The sequence below is a fragment of the Suricata suricatta genome, chromosome 16, assembly GCF_006229205.1.
Source record: "Suricata suricatta isolate VVHF042 chromosome 16, meerkat_22Aug2017_6uvM2_HiC, whole genome shotgun sequence".
Classification (NCBI taxonomy): Eukaryota; Metazoa; Chordata; class Mammalia; order Carnivora; family Herpestidae; genus Suricata; species Suricata suricatta.
Genome location: NC_043715.1, coordinates 6,037,622 through 6,050,690, shown reverse-complemented (window position 1 = coordinate 6,050,690; position 13,069 = coordinate 6,037,622). Strand labels below are relative to the sequence as shown.

Sequence of the window (13,069 nt, the reverse complement as noted above, 5' to 3'; positions counted from 1 at the left end):
AAATTGAATATGAGTGGGGGAGGGAGAAAGTGGGGGGGAACACAGAATCCGAAGCAGGCTCCAGGCTCTGAGCTGTCAGCACAGAGCCCGACACGGGGCTCGAACCTAAGAACCGTGAGATCATGACCTGAGCTGAAGATGCCTAGCCAACTGAGCCACCCAGGTGCCCCAGGACACCTGTTCTTTTGATGCTTGTAATTTAGGTTATTTCCTGTGGTGGAGATCTTTCCAAGCATATGCCTTCTGTTTTGTGATAACTAGCTATAGCTTCCCCCCCCTTTTTTTATTTTTATTTTTTTAATCCATTTTTTATTCTTGCATATCATGTAGTTTATTAGTTTGCTATGTCTAACATCGATCCTGGGGATATTTTTATTGCTTTTAGGCACATCCCTGGTGAATTGCTAGAAGAGGGTGAATTGCTAGAAGAATTTCTGGGAGGAAGGAAAGGCTGTGTCCTGGGCTCCGGGCACAGTGGTCCCCAGGGAGGCTGCGCCGACGTGTACGCCCACCCACCACCCCTGCTAACGTCTGGGCACCTGTCAGCCTTTACGTCTTTCACAGATGTTAAGATGACAGGCAGCGAAAGGTCTCGTGAGCTTTGTGCTTCCTCCTCCTGGTTTGGTGGTAGTTCTGTCCCAGGCTGTGAAACCAGTAGCTTGACCCCCTGCTGGCTGAAGGCCATGGGTCTCACTGTGGCATCAACATGACCCCTTGGGGGCACCTGGGTGGCTATGTTGGTTGAGTGTCCGACTTTGGCTCAGGTCCTCATGTCATGATTCATGAGTTTGAGCCCCGCGTCGGGCCCTCTGCTGTCAGCACAGAGCCTGCTTTGGATCCTCTGTCCCCACCCCTCTCTCTGCCCCTCTCCCTCCCCACTCTCTCTCTCAGAAATAAATAAATATTAAAAACAAAAGACCTGACCAGTTGGGAGGGTGGTAGGAAAATGGATGAACTCCTACTGTGGGCCAAGGCTGCTGGTCGGTCCCCACTTAACCCGCCTGGCAACCTCGCGAGGTTGGTAGCTTGCTAAGCTTCTGGATGAGAAATCTGATGTTGAGGCAAGTCTAGTACCATCTAAGGTTGGCAGCTAGGATATAGATCCAATTATTCTGATGGCTCAGCTCATTTGCGTCTTGGTTTATCTTCGGGGAAGAGTTGGGCGTCCTATTCCTTTCTTGAGGAAAAGGCCTTGAATGACCTTCCATTGTGGAATTGGTTCCAAAAATCTCTGTAACTGCATAGAATTGCCAACCAGAGTTATATTTGCAAGGAGGAGGCTGGATTCTGGTTCCCTGAGGCAGGGGGCGTATTGTCTGTCTGCTCTTGGAATGCCGCTGTTTGCAGCAGGTGCTCAATAAATGGCGCCCTGCGGAGCCACCACCTTCTTTCCTTGTGAAGGAGGAATCTGCTTTCTGTTTCTATATTCACCTTCTCTGGACCTTTCGTAGAAGTGGAATCCTAATTTGTAGCTTTTTGCGTCTGAGTTCTTTGATTTAACATGTTCAGGCTCATCCACATTGTAGTGTCTGTTAGTGATTCGTTCCTTTTTATGGCTGAGTCGCACGTCATTGTTAGCAGAGACCACATTTTGTGCACCCATTTCCTCACTCCACGGATCTGCAAGCTCTTCCCGCTCTCTGGTTGCCGCGAATAATGCTGCTGTGAGCGCTCCGAGTCGGATATTTGTGGGAAAAGGTTTCCCTTCTTTGGTTTTGTACCTGAGAGTGGCCTTGCTGGGTCCCTTGTAACTCTGTTCACTTGTTCGAGGACGTGCCAGGCTGTTGGCCATAGTGGCTGCACCGTTTGCCCTTCCCACCAGCTTGTCCATGTCCTCGCCAATGCTTGTGACTTTCTGCATGTTGGAGGAGAGCCATCCAAGCGGGGGTGAAGTCCTATCTCTTTGTGATCCTGATTTGCATTTCCCTGATGGCTCCTTGTTCCTTTTTAAATAAAACTCATCTTCTTTTTGGTCAATGCAGTGTTTTTCCATCAAACACTTAGACTGGAGGCTGCCACAGAAACTCCCTTGTACTTTCCTGGGTCTGGCATTGACATCTGGATGCTTCCCCGGGGGAAGGGGAAGTGTAAGGAACCTCAGGTTAGTGAGGAGCACACAGGCATGGATGCTGATCCGTGGGGATGTGAGTCCTGGCTCGAGGCCGGAACTATACATTTTAAACATTCACTTTTGGGGGGACAAAAGGACCAATTTTTGAAGATGATGGCCTCCCTAAGTTTCCTTAGTAAATGTTCAAGGTCACGTGGATGCGGTGGTTGAGAGGTGGCACAGTTTCCTTCATTTGAAGGAAATGCCTTGGCTCAGGGTGTCCACTTCCCTCTTCACTTCCCACCTGCCCCCCTGTGCCTCTTCACCTGCCGTGTGGCCGGCAGCCACCCCCTAAGAGATGGAACTGGGAGGCACTGCTGACACAGTAATCGCCGCCCTTGTTGGGCGCCGTGAGCACGTGTGCATCTGTGGGGCCGTGTGTATGGATATTTGCGTAGAGGCTGCTGTCAGCCCACGGAGCCTGTGAGCTTTGCCTTCGCGCTGGTGAGGTTGAGTGAGCTCGGTGACTGGTCCAAGGTTACCCAGCTTTTTAGAGGAACAACATCAGGCCAGTTTCCCCCATCACCAGGTGCTATAAAAACTTACAAGCCGCAGACCAGGAGAAAATGTTTGCAAAACACATGGCTGATAAGGGGCTTGTTGCCAAAATATACAAAGAACTCTGAAAAACACACAATAAGGGGGCGCCCGGGCGGCTCAGTTGGTTAAGCATTGACTCTTGTTTTTGGCTGAGGTCACGATCTCGTGGTTTGTGAGATCGAGCCCCCTGTTGGGCTCTGTGCTGACAGTGTTGAACCTGCTTGGGATTCTCTTTCTGCCCCTCCCCGTGCGCTCTCACCCTCACAATAACAAACATTAAAAACCCACAATAATAAGAAATAACCCAATTAAAACGTGAGCAAAAGATCCCCTACCTCTCCATTCTGTAGCCGAACTGGGCTACTTCTAGACCAGTGCTGTCAAAAAGAAATATGTGAACCATCAATGCCAGCCAGGTGTATAGTTTTATTATTATTATTTAAATGTTTGTTTTTGAGAGAGAGAGAATGTGAGTGGGGGAAGGGCAGAGAGAGAGGGAGACATAGATCCGAAGCAGGCTCCAGGCTCTGAGCTGTCAGCACAGAGCCCGATGCGGGGCTTGAACCCACAAACTGGGAGGTCATGACCTGAGCTGAAGTCAGAAGCTTAACTGATGGAGCCGCCCAGGTGCCCCTATAGTTTTAAATTTCTAGTCACCACATTAAAAAAGGTATGGAGAGGGGCACCTGGGCGGCTCCATCGGTTAAGTGTCCCACTTTGGCTCAGGTCATGATCTCGTGGTTTGTGGGTTTAAGCCCCTCATTGGGCTCTGTGCTGACAGCTCGGAGCCTGGAGCCTGCTTCGGATTCTGTGTCTCCCTCTCTCTCTCTCTCCTTACCCCACTCATGCTCTGGCTCTCTGTGTCTCAAAACTAAATATATATTAAAAAAAAAAGTATAGAGCAAAAAAGAGGTGACAATACTTTTAGTAGATTTTCTATAACTTAGTATATCCAAAATATTATTTCAACATATGCATGTTATAATTATTGAGATTTTACATTCCTGTTTTTGGTCTGAGTGTTCAGAATCTGGTGGGTATGGTCCCTCCAGAGCATCTCAGTTTGGACCAGTTCATTTTTGCACGCTCAATAGCCACATCTGGCCGTAGCTACTGTATCGGACAGCATGGTTCTGGAATATGCCTCTTCCTTCCTTTCTGCAGTACCCACTTATAACCCCCACACCCTTCCTCTCCCCGAGAAACACAAGGTTCTCCACGTGGTCACTGCCGTGCTGTTCTCGATGGCAAATCTGCATCTTGCTTCGTCTTCCCCACAGAGACCGAATGTGTGGGATCATGCGCGTCTGCCCGCTTCGCCATCTGCCTGAGCATCTGTCCTAGATTGAGCTGTGACATCTGATCACTGGGCCAGAGGCGTCCGCAGATCACTGGGCAGCCCAGGCGGGACGTTCTGCTGGGGGTGGCCTGCATCCTGGGCGCCACCGATCAGCCTGCTGACTGCGGAGTGTGTGCGTGGGCATGAACCTTTCCCCGGGGGCTGCTGCTGCGTTTCCAGTCTTCTGTGTCCCTTGTCTTGACCCTGGAGAGAATGTGTCTGATGGCCCAGTCCCCACTGCCCAGTGCACGAGTCGGGGTCTTCTGGCTGGTGGGGTCAGAAGCTGCCTTACACGTGAAGGAGAATTCCTGGATCGTGTGGTTCAGAAGACGGGTCTGGAACTCACGGCGTCCCGGGACCGCTTGGCACTCCGCTCTGCTGGGCCCTTTGCCTTTGCTTTCTGTCTCCTTGCACAGACCTCGTCTGTCAAGCAGACCGTGTGGCCCAGGGCGCCGCTTTCTCTCCGCGTCCACGGTTGGTCCTCTCTTGGTAGATTTGATAGTCCCAAGTTTGCCTCCTCACTAAAACTCACTTGTAACCTGTGAACCACGTCTTAGGGCACTTTGGTGATCCCTTGCAGACAGGAGTAGAGTTGGTGGGAAGGCGCTGGGGGAGGGGGGAGGAATTTTTGAGTCGCCCGACGTGTGTGTTCCTAGCTGACTTCTTGTGTCGGCTCTTAGAGTGTTTTTTTTTTTTAATGTTTATTTTTATTTTTGTGAGAGAGTGAGCAGGGGATGGGCAGAGAGAGAGGAAGACAGAATCCCAAGCAGGCTCCATGCTGTCAGTGCAGAGCTGGATGCGGGGCTCGAAGCTACAAACTGAGATCGTGACCTGAGCCAAATCCAGGAGTTGGATGCTTAACCAGTAAACTGAGCCATCCAGGTGCCCTGCTCTTAGACTGTCAATAAGTGTCCTTTTCTCAGACAGCTGAGCGCCATGTTATTCCAAGTTTTGGGCTTTTGGGGGTGGTTTTATTGTTTACAGTGGCCCCCTAAGGGCAGTCTGGTGTTCCTGAGGCTGTGATGTGGCTTATGGGGAAGATACTAGGTGTTAGATAAGCTTTGTCCGGGCAGGAGTTGTGCATAGTGCTCTTGGTTGAGTTCAGTGTTAATGAATCAATGACCTATAGATATTAAAAAAAATTTTTTTTAATGTTCATTATTTTTGAGAGAGAAAGAGAGAGCATGAGAGGGGGAGACACAGGATCTGAAGCAGCCCCAGGCTCCAAGCTGTCTGCACAGAGCCCGATGCGGGGCTTGAACCCAGGACCATGAGATCATGACTTGAGTGGAAGTTGGATGCTTAACCGACTGGGCCACCCAGGTGCCCCTCAATGACATATATTACATGAGGGGTCTTTAAACAGAAACACACAAAAAGTGAGATTATGTATCGATCATTTGATGAAAATGTCATATCCAGAGGCTAGCCCTGTATTTCCTCAAAAGCACTGGTTTGATAGTTGCTAATTCTTTTTTTTTTTTCTTTTTTAAAGTTTATTTTCAGAGAGAGAGAGTGTGTGCATAAGAGGGGGGTGGGTGGAGAGAGAGAGGATCTTAAGCTCCATGCTCAGCCCAGAGCCTGATGCACAGCTCGATCTCACTATTGTGAGATGATGACCTGAGCCAATATGAAGTCAGATGGCCAACCAACTGACCCACCCAGGTGCCCCAAGTTTTGCTAAGTCAGCATTGGTGGTGACCGTACGGAATATAACTGCCGTGACTGGTAGACTGTATGTCAATCCAGGGGGAAGACTCTGCTTCTGCTCTTGTCAGGGGCCTACCACTCGGACCAAGGAAGTGAATTCTAGAACGAGATTGGATCTAGCCCGAAGACGGGTGGCAGATCATGCATCTGGCCTCCTGCCACCAAAGCCACCTATTGGAGGTCTCATGGTGAAACACGTAACCCAAAGTCCTGCTTCCAGAACTTTCTACCTGCTCTCCCCACATTCCCAGGAGGTGCCAGACCTTAGGTTTGAGAGGGAGGAAAGTCTGTTTCTTTGGCATTAGCCTCTTCTACTGCAGCATGCAAAAGCTTTTGGGGACCTGGTGTTGGAGGTGTGCGGTCAGGAGAACACGTCAGGCTGTGCCAGTCAGACTGGTCACAGGCAGGGCCACTGACTGGTCAGCTCTTTGCCTTCATTTTTCATTGCTTCATTCATTCCCCTGTTCATTCATTTAGTAACTTTATTGATAAACCAAGGGCATTGTTGAGAAAAACAGACGTGATCTTGAATATCATGGACATTGTTGGCGAGTAGAGCAAACACCGGTTAAATACGGACTTGAATGCATTTATAATAAAAGCGAAGATGAATTTTCCCGTGCTCTGGGAGGTTTGTAACTGATGGGGGGGCCCCGTAAATGGCCACCACACTGATCCAGCAGTCTGGCCTTCCAACCCCTCTGGCATGCTTTTGTGGCTCTGAACCACATCTGACCTTGTGTCCCAGAGGGCGGAGGTCTACGCTTCCTGGGGGCGATCAGGGTGGCTGGTGTGCTGTGGAAGGTCACGTGACCTTGCATAGAAGAGCAGGGTTGGACTTGGACAAGCCTGGGCTTGACTCCTGGCTGTCCCACTCTGTATTTTTTTTTTTTTTTTTTATACAGAGAGAGACAGAGCATGAGAGGGGGAGGGTCAGAGAGAGAAGGAGACATAGAACTGGAAGCAGGCTCCAGGCTCTGAGCTAGCTGTCAGCACAGAGCCCGATGCAGGGCTCGAACCCACGAATGTGAGATCGGACCTGAGCTGAAGTCGGAGGCTTAACCGACTGAGCCACCCAGGTGCCCCTGTCCCACTCTGTATTGGACATCCATTTGAGTATCTACATCTGTAAAATGGGCACAGCGTTGGTGTCTACCTTATGTGTTGTGCGGAGTAGAGGCTGGTATGTGAGGTCTTTAGCTCAGGCTTTTGTGGGCAGTGTCATCATTGGGGGATGGCTTTGCTTACCTGGAGTCCAGGGCTTGGAAAGAGGAAGGTCTTTGCCGATGTCAGTCTCCTGAGAAGATGCCTGGAAGGCGGTTTGGGGATGGTGCTTTAATTACCTATTGCCTTATAACCTACCATGTCTCAACACAGGGCTTAAAACCGTAATTCTGTGCGTCAGGAATTTGGGCAGGGCTCAGCTGGGTGGGGGGGTAATGGGTCCTATGTGGTGTCAGCTAGAGTCCTTGGTGCACCCTGTTCAGCTGACGGCTGGGGGGCAATTTCCAGGAAGGCACTGCTCCCATGTCTGCCCTTCCTTCCTGCAGCCTCTTCCTCCTTCCCTCCCCATGGCTCGTTTGGGGTTGAAATTGGCACAGTGTGACTTCTGCCACATTCTTTTGGTCACAGCACATCACAAGGCCAGCCCAGCCTCAAGGGTGGGGAAGCAGATTCCATCCCCTAATGGCAAGAGTGGTGACGGATTGGTGGCCAATTTTGGTCCACCAGTGACAGAGACCATGGTAGCCAGAGGCGTCTCTCAGTGTCTCTGGGTCCTGAGCTTGGATGTATCCAGAGGTCTAGAAGATAGCTCTGGTAAGAGGGTCCCCTCCACAAGGACAGAGGGAAGGGATGGGGACCCTAGGCCAGGGTCTGTGTGCCTGTGCCAAACTTTGGGGCTGGCGCACAAAGTGAGAGGAAGGGGGTCAGATCCAGAATGGAAGGTCTGTCTGCTGTTGGCTTTCTGTCCACTGTCGGATTGTTCTCCTCAGTGGAAAATGAAGTCTTTTTTTCTTCTTAAATTTATTTTTGAGAGACGGAGAGAGACAGTGCGAGCAGAGGAGGGTCAGAGAGGGAGGGAGACACAATCCAAACCAGGCTGCAGGCTCTGAGCTAGCTGTCAGCACAGAGCCTGATGCAGGGCTTGAACCCACGAACCATGAGATGATGATGTGAGCTGAAGCCGGATGCTTAATCGACTGAGCCACCCAGGTGCCCTGAAAATGAAGTCTTTTGAGGGGACCTACTCATTTTAGTGGAGACAGGAGATGGGGATATAGTCTTAATCGAGAGCTTTGAGGAGTGAGTCCTGTTTCAGGATCAACACGGCGGGGTGTAGCAGGGATCACCCTGAAGGTCACTCAGCAGGAGATGAAGTAGGGGGGAGGTGAGGGAGCAAAGACCCAGGCTCCTGTCCTGGCCCACTGCTCCTTGCTGTGGTGACCATAGGCAGTTGATGGTAGCCCCTCTGAACCTCAGTCTCTTTGTCTCTACAGGGGGATCGTAGTGGCCCTCACCCCGTATGGTTGGGGTGAGCTAAGACACATCGGAGTTTCTAGCACAGGGTTTGGATTGGAGCAAATGCTCAGAAAATGTCCGCCACTCAGAATAATGCCTACGTGGCGTTCCCTTTCTCAGGGTCCTGCTCGGGCTGGGTTACCTGTGCTGCTGACCGATGAATGCTCCCGTGGCGTTGCCTTCATCGCTGTCAGGATAGTGCCCACGTGGGGCTACCTTTGCAGGATAATTTGTGCCCATGTGGGGCTACCTATATGACCAGGGCTGCCGTCTCAGTGACGATTTCAACCTGACCTAACTCCTGCCTAAACCTTCCCGGTGCTGAGGTTCATCAGCTCGTGTTCTGTTTCTCCCGGTTCAAAAAGGCATGTGTGGTCATTGTCAGCCGTGGCGGGGTTCACAAGACTTAGAATAAGCCACCCCTGACGACCCGGCCTTCTGATGACCATTAATGCCGAAGGAGGTTGTGTGAAGGGGAGGGGCCCTCTGGTGGAGGGTCTCTGCTCTGTGTGGTGGGCCCACGCTGGGTGTGGCCTCCTAGCCTCCTGACCCTCATCAGGGGGTCTCTGCCTGAGCAGGTCGGGGGGGGGGGGGCGCCCCATGGGACAGGCAGGTGCTTATGCTTGGCAGAGCGCTCTGAATGCCAGGGGCAGACGATCGAGTCCTTGGGAGGTGTCCCTCCTGGGGGAAGCTTTGGGGGGCTGCGAGACCACCCTGGATGGCTTCCTAATTTGCGTCTTTCAAAGAGCCACGGCCGGTGCTGCGTTCTTTTGGACCCGCCCCCGCCTGGCTCCTGTCACTTACCCTGATTGGGGTTCCTACGCTTGCCAAGGCCAGTGGGGCCCGAAGGCCATCTGGGGGCCTGTCTTCATCCTTCGTCATCCTCTCGAGGGGCACTGCCCCCCCCATGCACAGCACTGAGTGGTTTGAAGACCGTTACCAACTGTATTTAGTGTGCCCACAGCACCAGTAAACATGCCTGGTAAAAGACGAGTTCTCAAAGTGCATCTGCTCTGTGCGAGGACGTCAGGTGTGTAGGCACAGTATCGGAGGGTACACGGTGGTACTTTGATGTGACAGGTCTGCCGAGGCCCCACGACGTGCCAGGCTCAGGCCAGGATGTGCAAAATCCGGACGCGCGCCCTGCTGTCCTGGAGCGTGTGGTTTTAGGCCTCTTCTTACTTGGTGAGGAAAAGGGGTTAAGTGAACCTCTGAGGGTGAGAGCAGGGACTCAAAGGAGAAGTCAGAGTCTGAGAGGGAGGGCGCAGGGCGGAGGGACCCAGCTGTCATCTCGCTGTTGCTTCCGACCACGTGACCTGAGCTCAGTCACTTCCTCTTTGCGGCCTGCGTTCTGATCTCTGAAGCGTGGGCGGTAATAGTGACTTGGTAGGGCTGCCATGAGGCTTCAGCGAGCTGGTGTGTGAGCTCTCAAAATTGTTCCGGTCACTTCCGCCCTCTGTGCCGCCTTTGGTCTCTTCCTTGGCGAGAGTGTTTCGGGCTCTGATTGCCAATGGCTCCAGTCAGCTCCTCCTGTCTCCCCCCATCAGGAGTGTGGCCCTAGCAGCCTCTCGTGCCACCGGGTCCCTCACCGTGACCGGCCCATCCGGGTACCGCAGGCTTGTCTGGATGGGCAAGCCCCGTTCTTCCCCTGCCTGGGGCCAGGGCTCCCCTTTGGCTGCAGTGAAACAGCTCTCGGGGCCTCTGCTTCAGGACCCATCTGTCTGGAGAGGGCTGTGTCCCTGGGGGCCCCATTCCTTTGGGCACCGCCTTCGTCACACGGTGCAGCCCCAGGTGGCACTCATAGGCAGAGGCGGACTGTTGGCATAGCTTCTGAGTCCTGCCCCTTGTCCTGAGCTTCCAGGGAAGCCGAGGGCTGCCCAGCCTGTCGCCCTGGCATCAGGGAGGAGGGTGGAGGGCAGCGTCATGGGCCTGGAGTTCATATGGAGCATCCGTGAGGGTTTGCTTCCTCTTCCATAAATTAGTGGGAACTCGGAGTATTTTTAAAGGTTGGATGGGGGACTCTTAAAAGCAAAAGTAAAAACTAATACTAACTTGGGGCATTCCCATTACCGTCACTTTAGTTCATGCTCCCAGCCCCCCCGTCACCCCTCAACGGGTTATAATCTATCTCCTGACTTATAGTTGAGGAAGCCAAGGCTCAGAAAGGCCCAGTGAGTCACCCACAGCTGCACAGCCAGCGAGGGGCCGAGTGGGGTCCAAAACTTGGGCTGCCAGCCTCTGAGGCTTGCTGGGGGCTCACAGGGCTTGAGAGTGTGACACAGATCCCCTGTGAGGCTCAAGCCGGCTTCGAGGGGGTGTATGGGGGGGGTGGAGGCTGGTCTGTGTCCCTCCCACAGCTACGTGACTGGGCAGAGTTAGCAAGGGGGACCCAGGAATCCCCTTCCACAGCCAGGCTCAGAGGAGCTGAGGGTTGGGCCCAAGCACCCAGGACGCCTGAGGCCCAGCCAGGTGCCTCTCCTGACTCCTTGTCCAGTGCTCTGGTCCCCTGGGACAGATCAGGAAGGCTGGACGGTCTCCCATTGTAGCTTTTTATTTTTTATTTTTTACGATTCCTTAAAAATTTTTAGTGTTTGTTTTTGAGACAAAGAGCGTGAGCAGGGGAAGGGCAGAGAGGGAGGGAGACACAGAATCCGAAGCAGGCTCCAGGCTCTGAGTTGTCAGCACAGACTCAGGGCTTGAACCCATGAACCATGAGATCATGACCTGAGCCAGTCAGATGCCTGCCATTGTAGTTTTTTTTAATTACGGTTTTTTGTTTTTCTCTCTCTCTCTTTTTCTTTCTTGTTGGGGGGAAGAGAGAGAGAGCATGTGCAGGTGGGGGAGAGGGGCAGAGGGAGAGAGAATCTTAAACAGGCTCTAAGCTCAGCGTGGAGCCAGATCCCACGACCCTGGGATCATGAGCTGCGCTGAAATCAAGAGTTGGACGCCCCACCGACTGAGCCAGCCGGGCACCTCGGGCTGTGGATTATTTTACAGTGGAAGAGGAACACGTGTTCATTGTAGAAACTTTGGAAAAAATATAGAAAAGCACAGATAAAAGAAAAATGTCTCCCATTGCCTACCATTCAGGGATCACTGGAACCAACCTGGAATTTGGTTGCTTTTCTATAAAGATGTTTAATTTTGAGGCACTTGGGTGGCTTAGTTGGTAAAGTGTGTGATTTTGGCTCAAGTCATGATCTCACGGTCTGTGAGTTTGAGCCTCATGTCGGGCTCTGTGCTGACAGCTCAGCGCCTGGAGGCTGGTTCTGATTCTGTGTCTCCATGTCTCTCTGCCCCTCACCTGCTCTCTCTCTCTCTCTCTCTCTCTCTCTCTCTCTGAAAAGTAAATAAACATATATACATATGACGTTGAATTTTATCTTTGAGGATTTTGATCTTCAGGGAGATAGAAGATGTACCCAGTATTTAAAAAAACAAAAACAAAAACTTTAAATGACCCTTACTGAGGTTTAACTTACATGCAATGATATGCACACATTTAAAAACATTTATTTACAAGTTTATTTATTTTGAGAGAGAACAGGGGAGGAGCGGGGGCGGGGGTGGACAGAGGATCCGAAGCGGGTTCGGCGCTGATAGCACAGAGCCCGACGTTGGACTAGAACTCACGAACCATGAGATCATGACCTGAGCCGAAGTCAGACGCTTAACCGACTGAGCCATCCAGGCACCCTGATAGGCACACATTTTAAGTATCAAGTTTAGTACGCTTTGATGCACCATCCTGAATGGCCATCCTGATCAAGACAACATGTCCATCAACCCAGAAGGTTCCATCCTGTCCCAGTTAGTTCCCTCTCCCCAGACACCCCCTGACCTGCCTGCGGCAACTCTAAGCTTGTCCTGCTTTAGATTTTCACGTCCACGGAATGACGCACTCTCTGCTCTTTCGTGATTGGCTTCCTGCGCTGAGTGTAATGTTCTTGTGGCTCATCGTGCCGTTGGGGGTGCGGGTGGCCCATTCTCTTCTGTTGTCGAGTGGTGGTCATTTGTAGCCCTTGTGTGTACTCTAGTCTCCCTGTGGGTGACCTGGGGCACCTCAGTTTCCCCTTCTGTCAGACGGGGGGACCTCTTAGCCACATCATCAGGTCGTGAGGGCTCCTCGAGCTCCTGTGACTGATGAGAAGAAGGCCTGGCACGCAGCGAGGGCTTCGCAGGATGCTGGCGGTCACTGCTGCTAATAATGAGGGTTTCGGTTATCTGCTGCTGGTGACAAATGGCGCCCCACGCTTAGTGGCCGATGTGGGAGTTTCCAGCTTGGGCCCTTTCAGATAAAATGGATGAGTGAGTAAAATAGTTCAAAAAAAAAAAAAAGGACACAGCCTTCGTGGCTTCTGCCTCCGTCGTGGGCTGGCCGAGCGGCTGAGAGGCGGCCGCTGTGGAGATGGGCGGGTTTGGTTTGGAGGTGGGTCCTGGGGGCTCCGATCTGCTCAGCCCTGGGCCTGCCTCTCGCCCTGAGTCTGACTCTAGTCTTTCTGGGCAGACCCACCAGTGGCCTCCTGTGAGCCTCAGGAAGTGGCCTCTGTAGAAAAAGAAAAAAAAACCAGGGGGTGGTGAGCTCCAGCCAAGTGAGCAGATCACTGGAGCACAAAGCTCCAAAATAGACCTTTCTCTGAAGGCCCCAGGCCGGTGGGGGGTGGGAGGTGGGGGGCAGCGGCAAATGCTTTGCATAGTTTCTTACCCAAAGGGAAAGGTTTTACTGTGAACAACTTTTTGAGATCTAAAGAAAAAAATACCTCCTGAAGATCTAAGTTGTTGGTTTATTTTTTTTTCAGAGCAGTGTAGTGAGAGCTAGACAGCCTGGGTTCAAATCCCAGGTCTTCTGT

General features: G+C 52.1%; 1 protein-coding gene across 1 annotated transcript in view; it reads left to right on the top strand.

Moving 5' to 3' along the window:
* The window catches only part of PLCG2 (phospholipase C gamma 2), a 136,981-nt gene that overhangs the window by 13,440 nt on the left and 110,472 nt on the right, over positions 1–13,069 (top strand). The gene's annotated exons all lie outside the window — the stretch shown is intronic.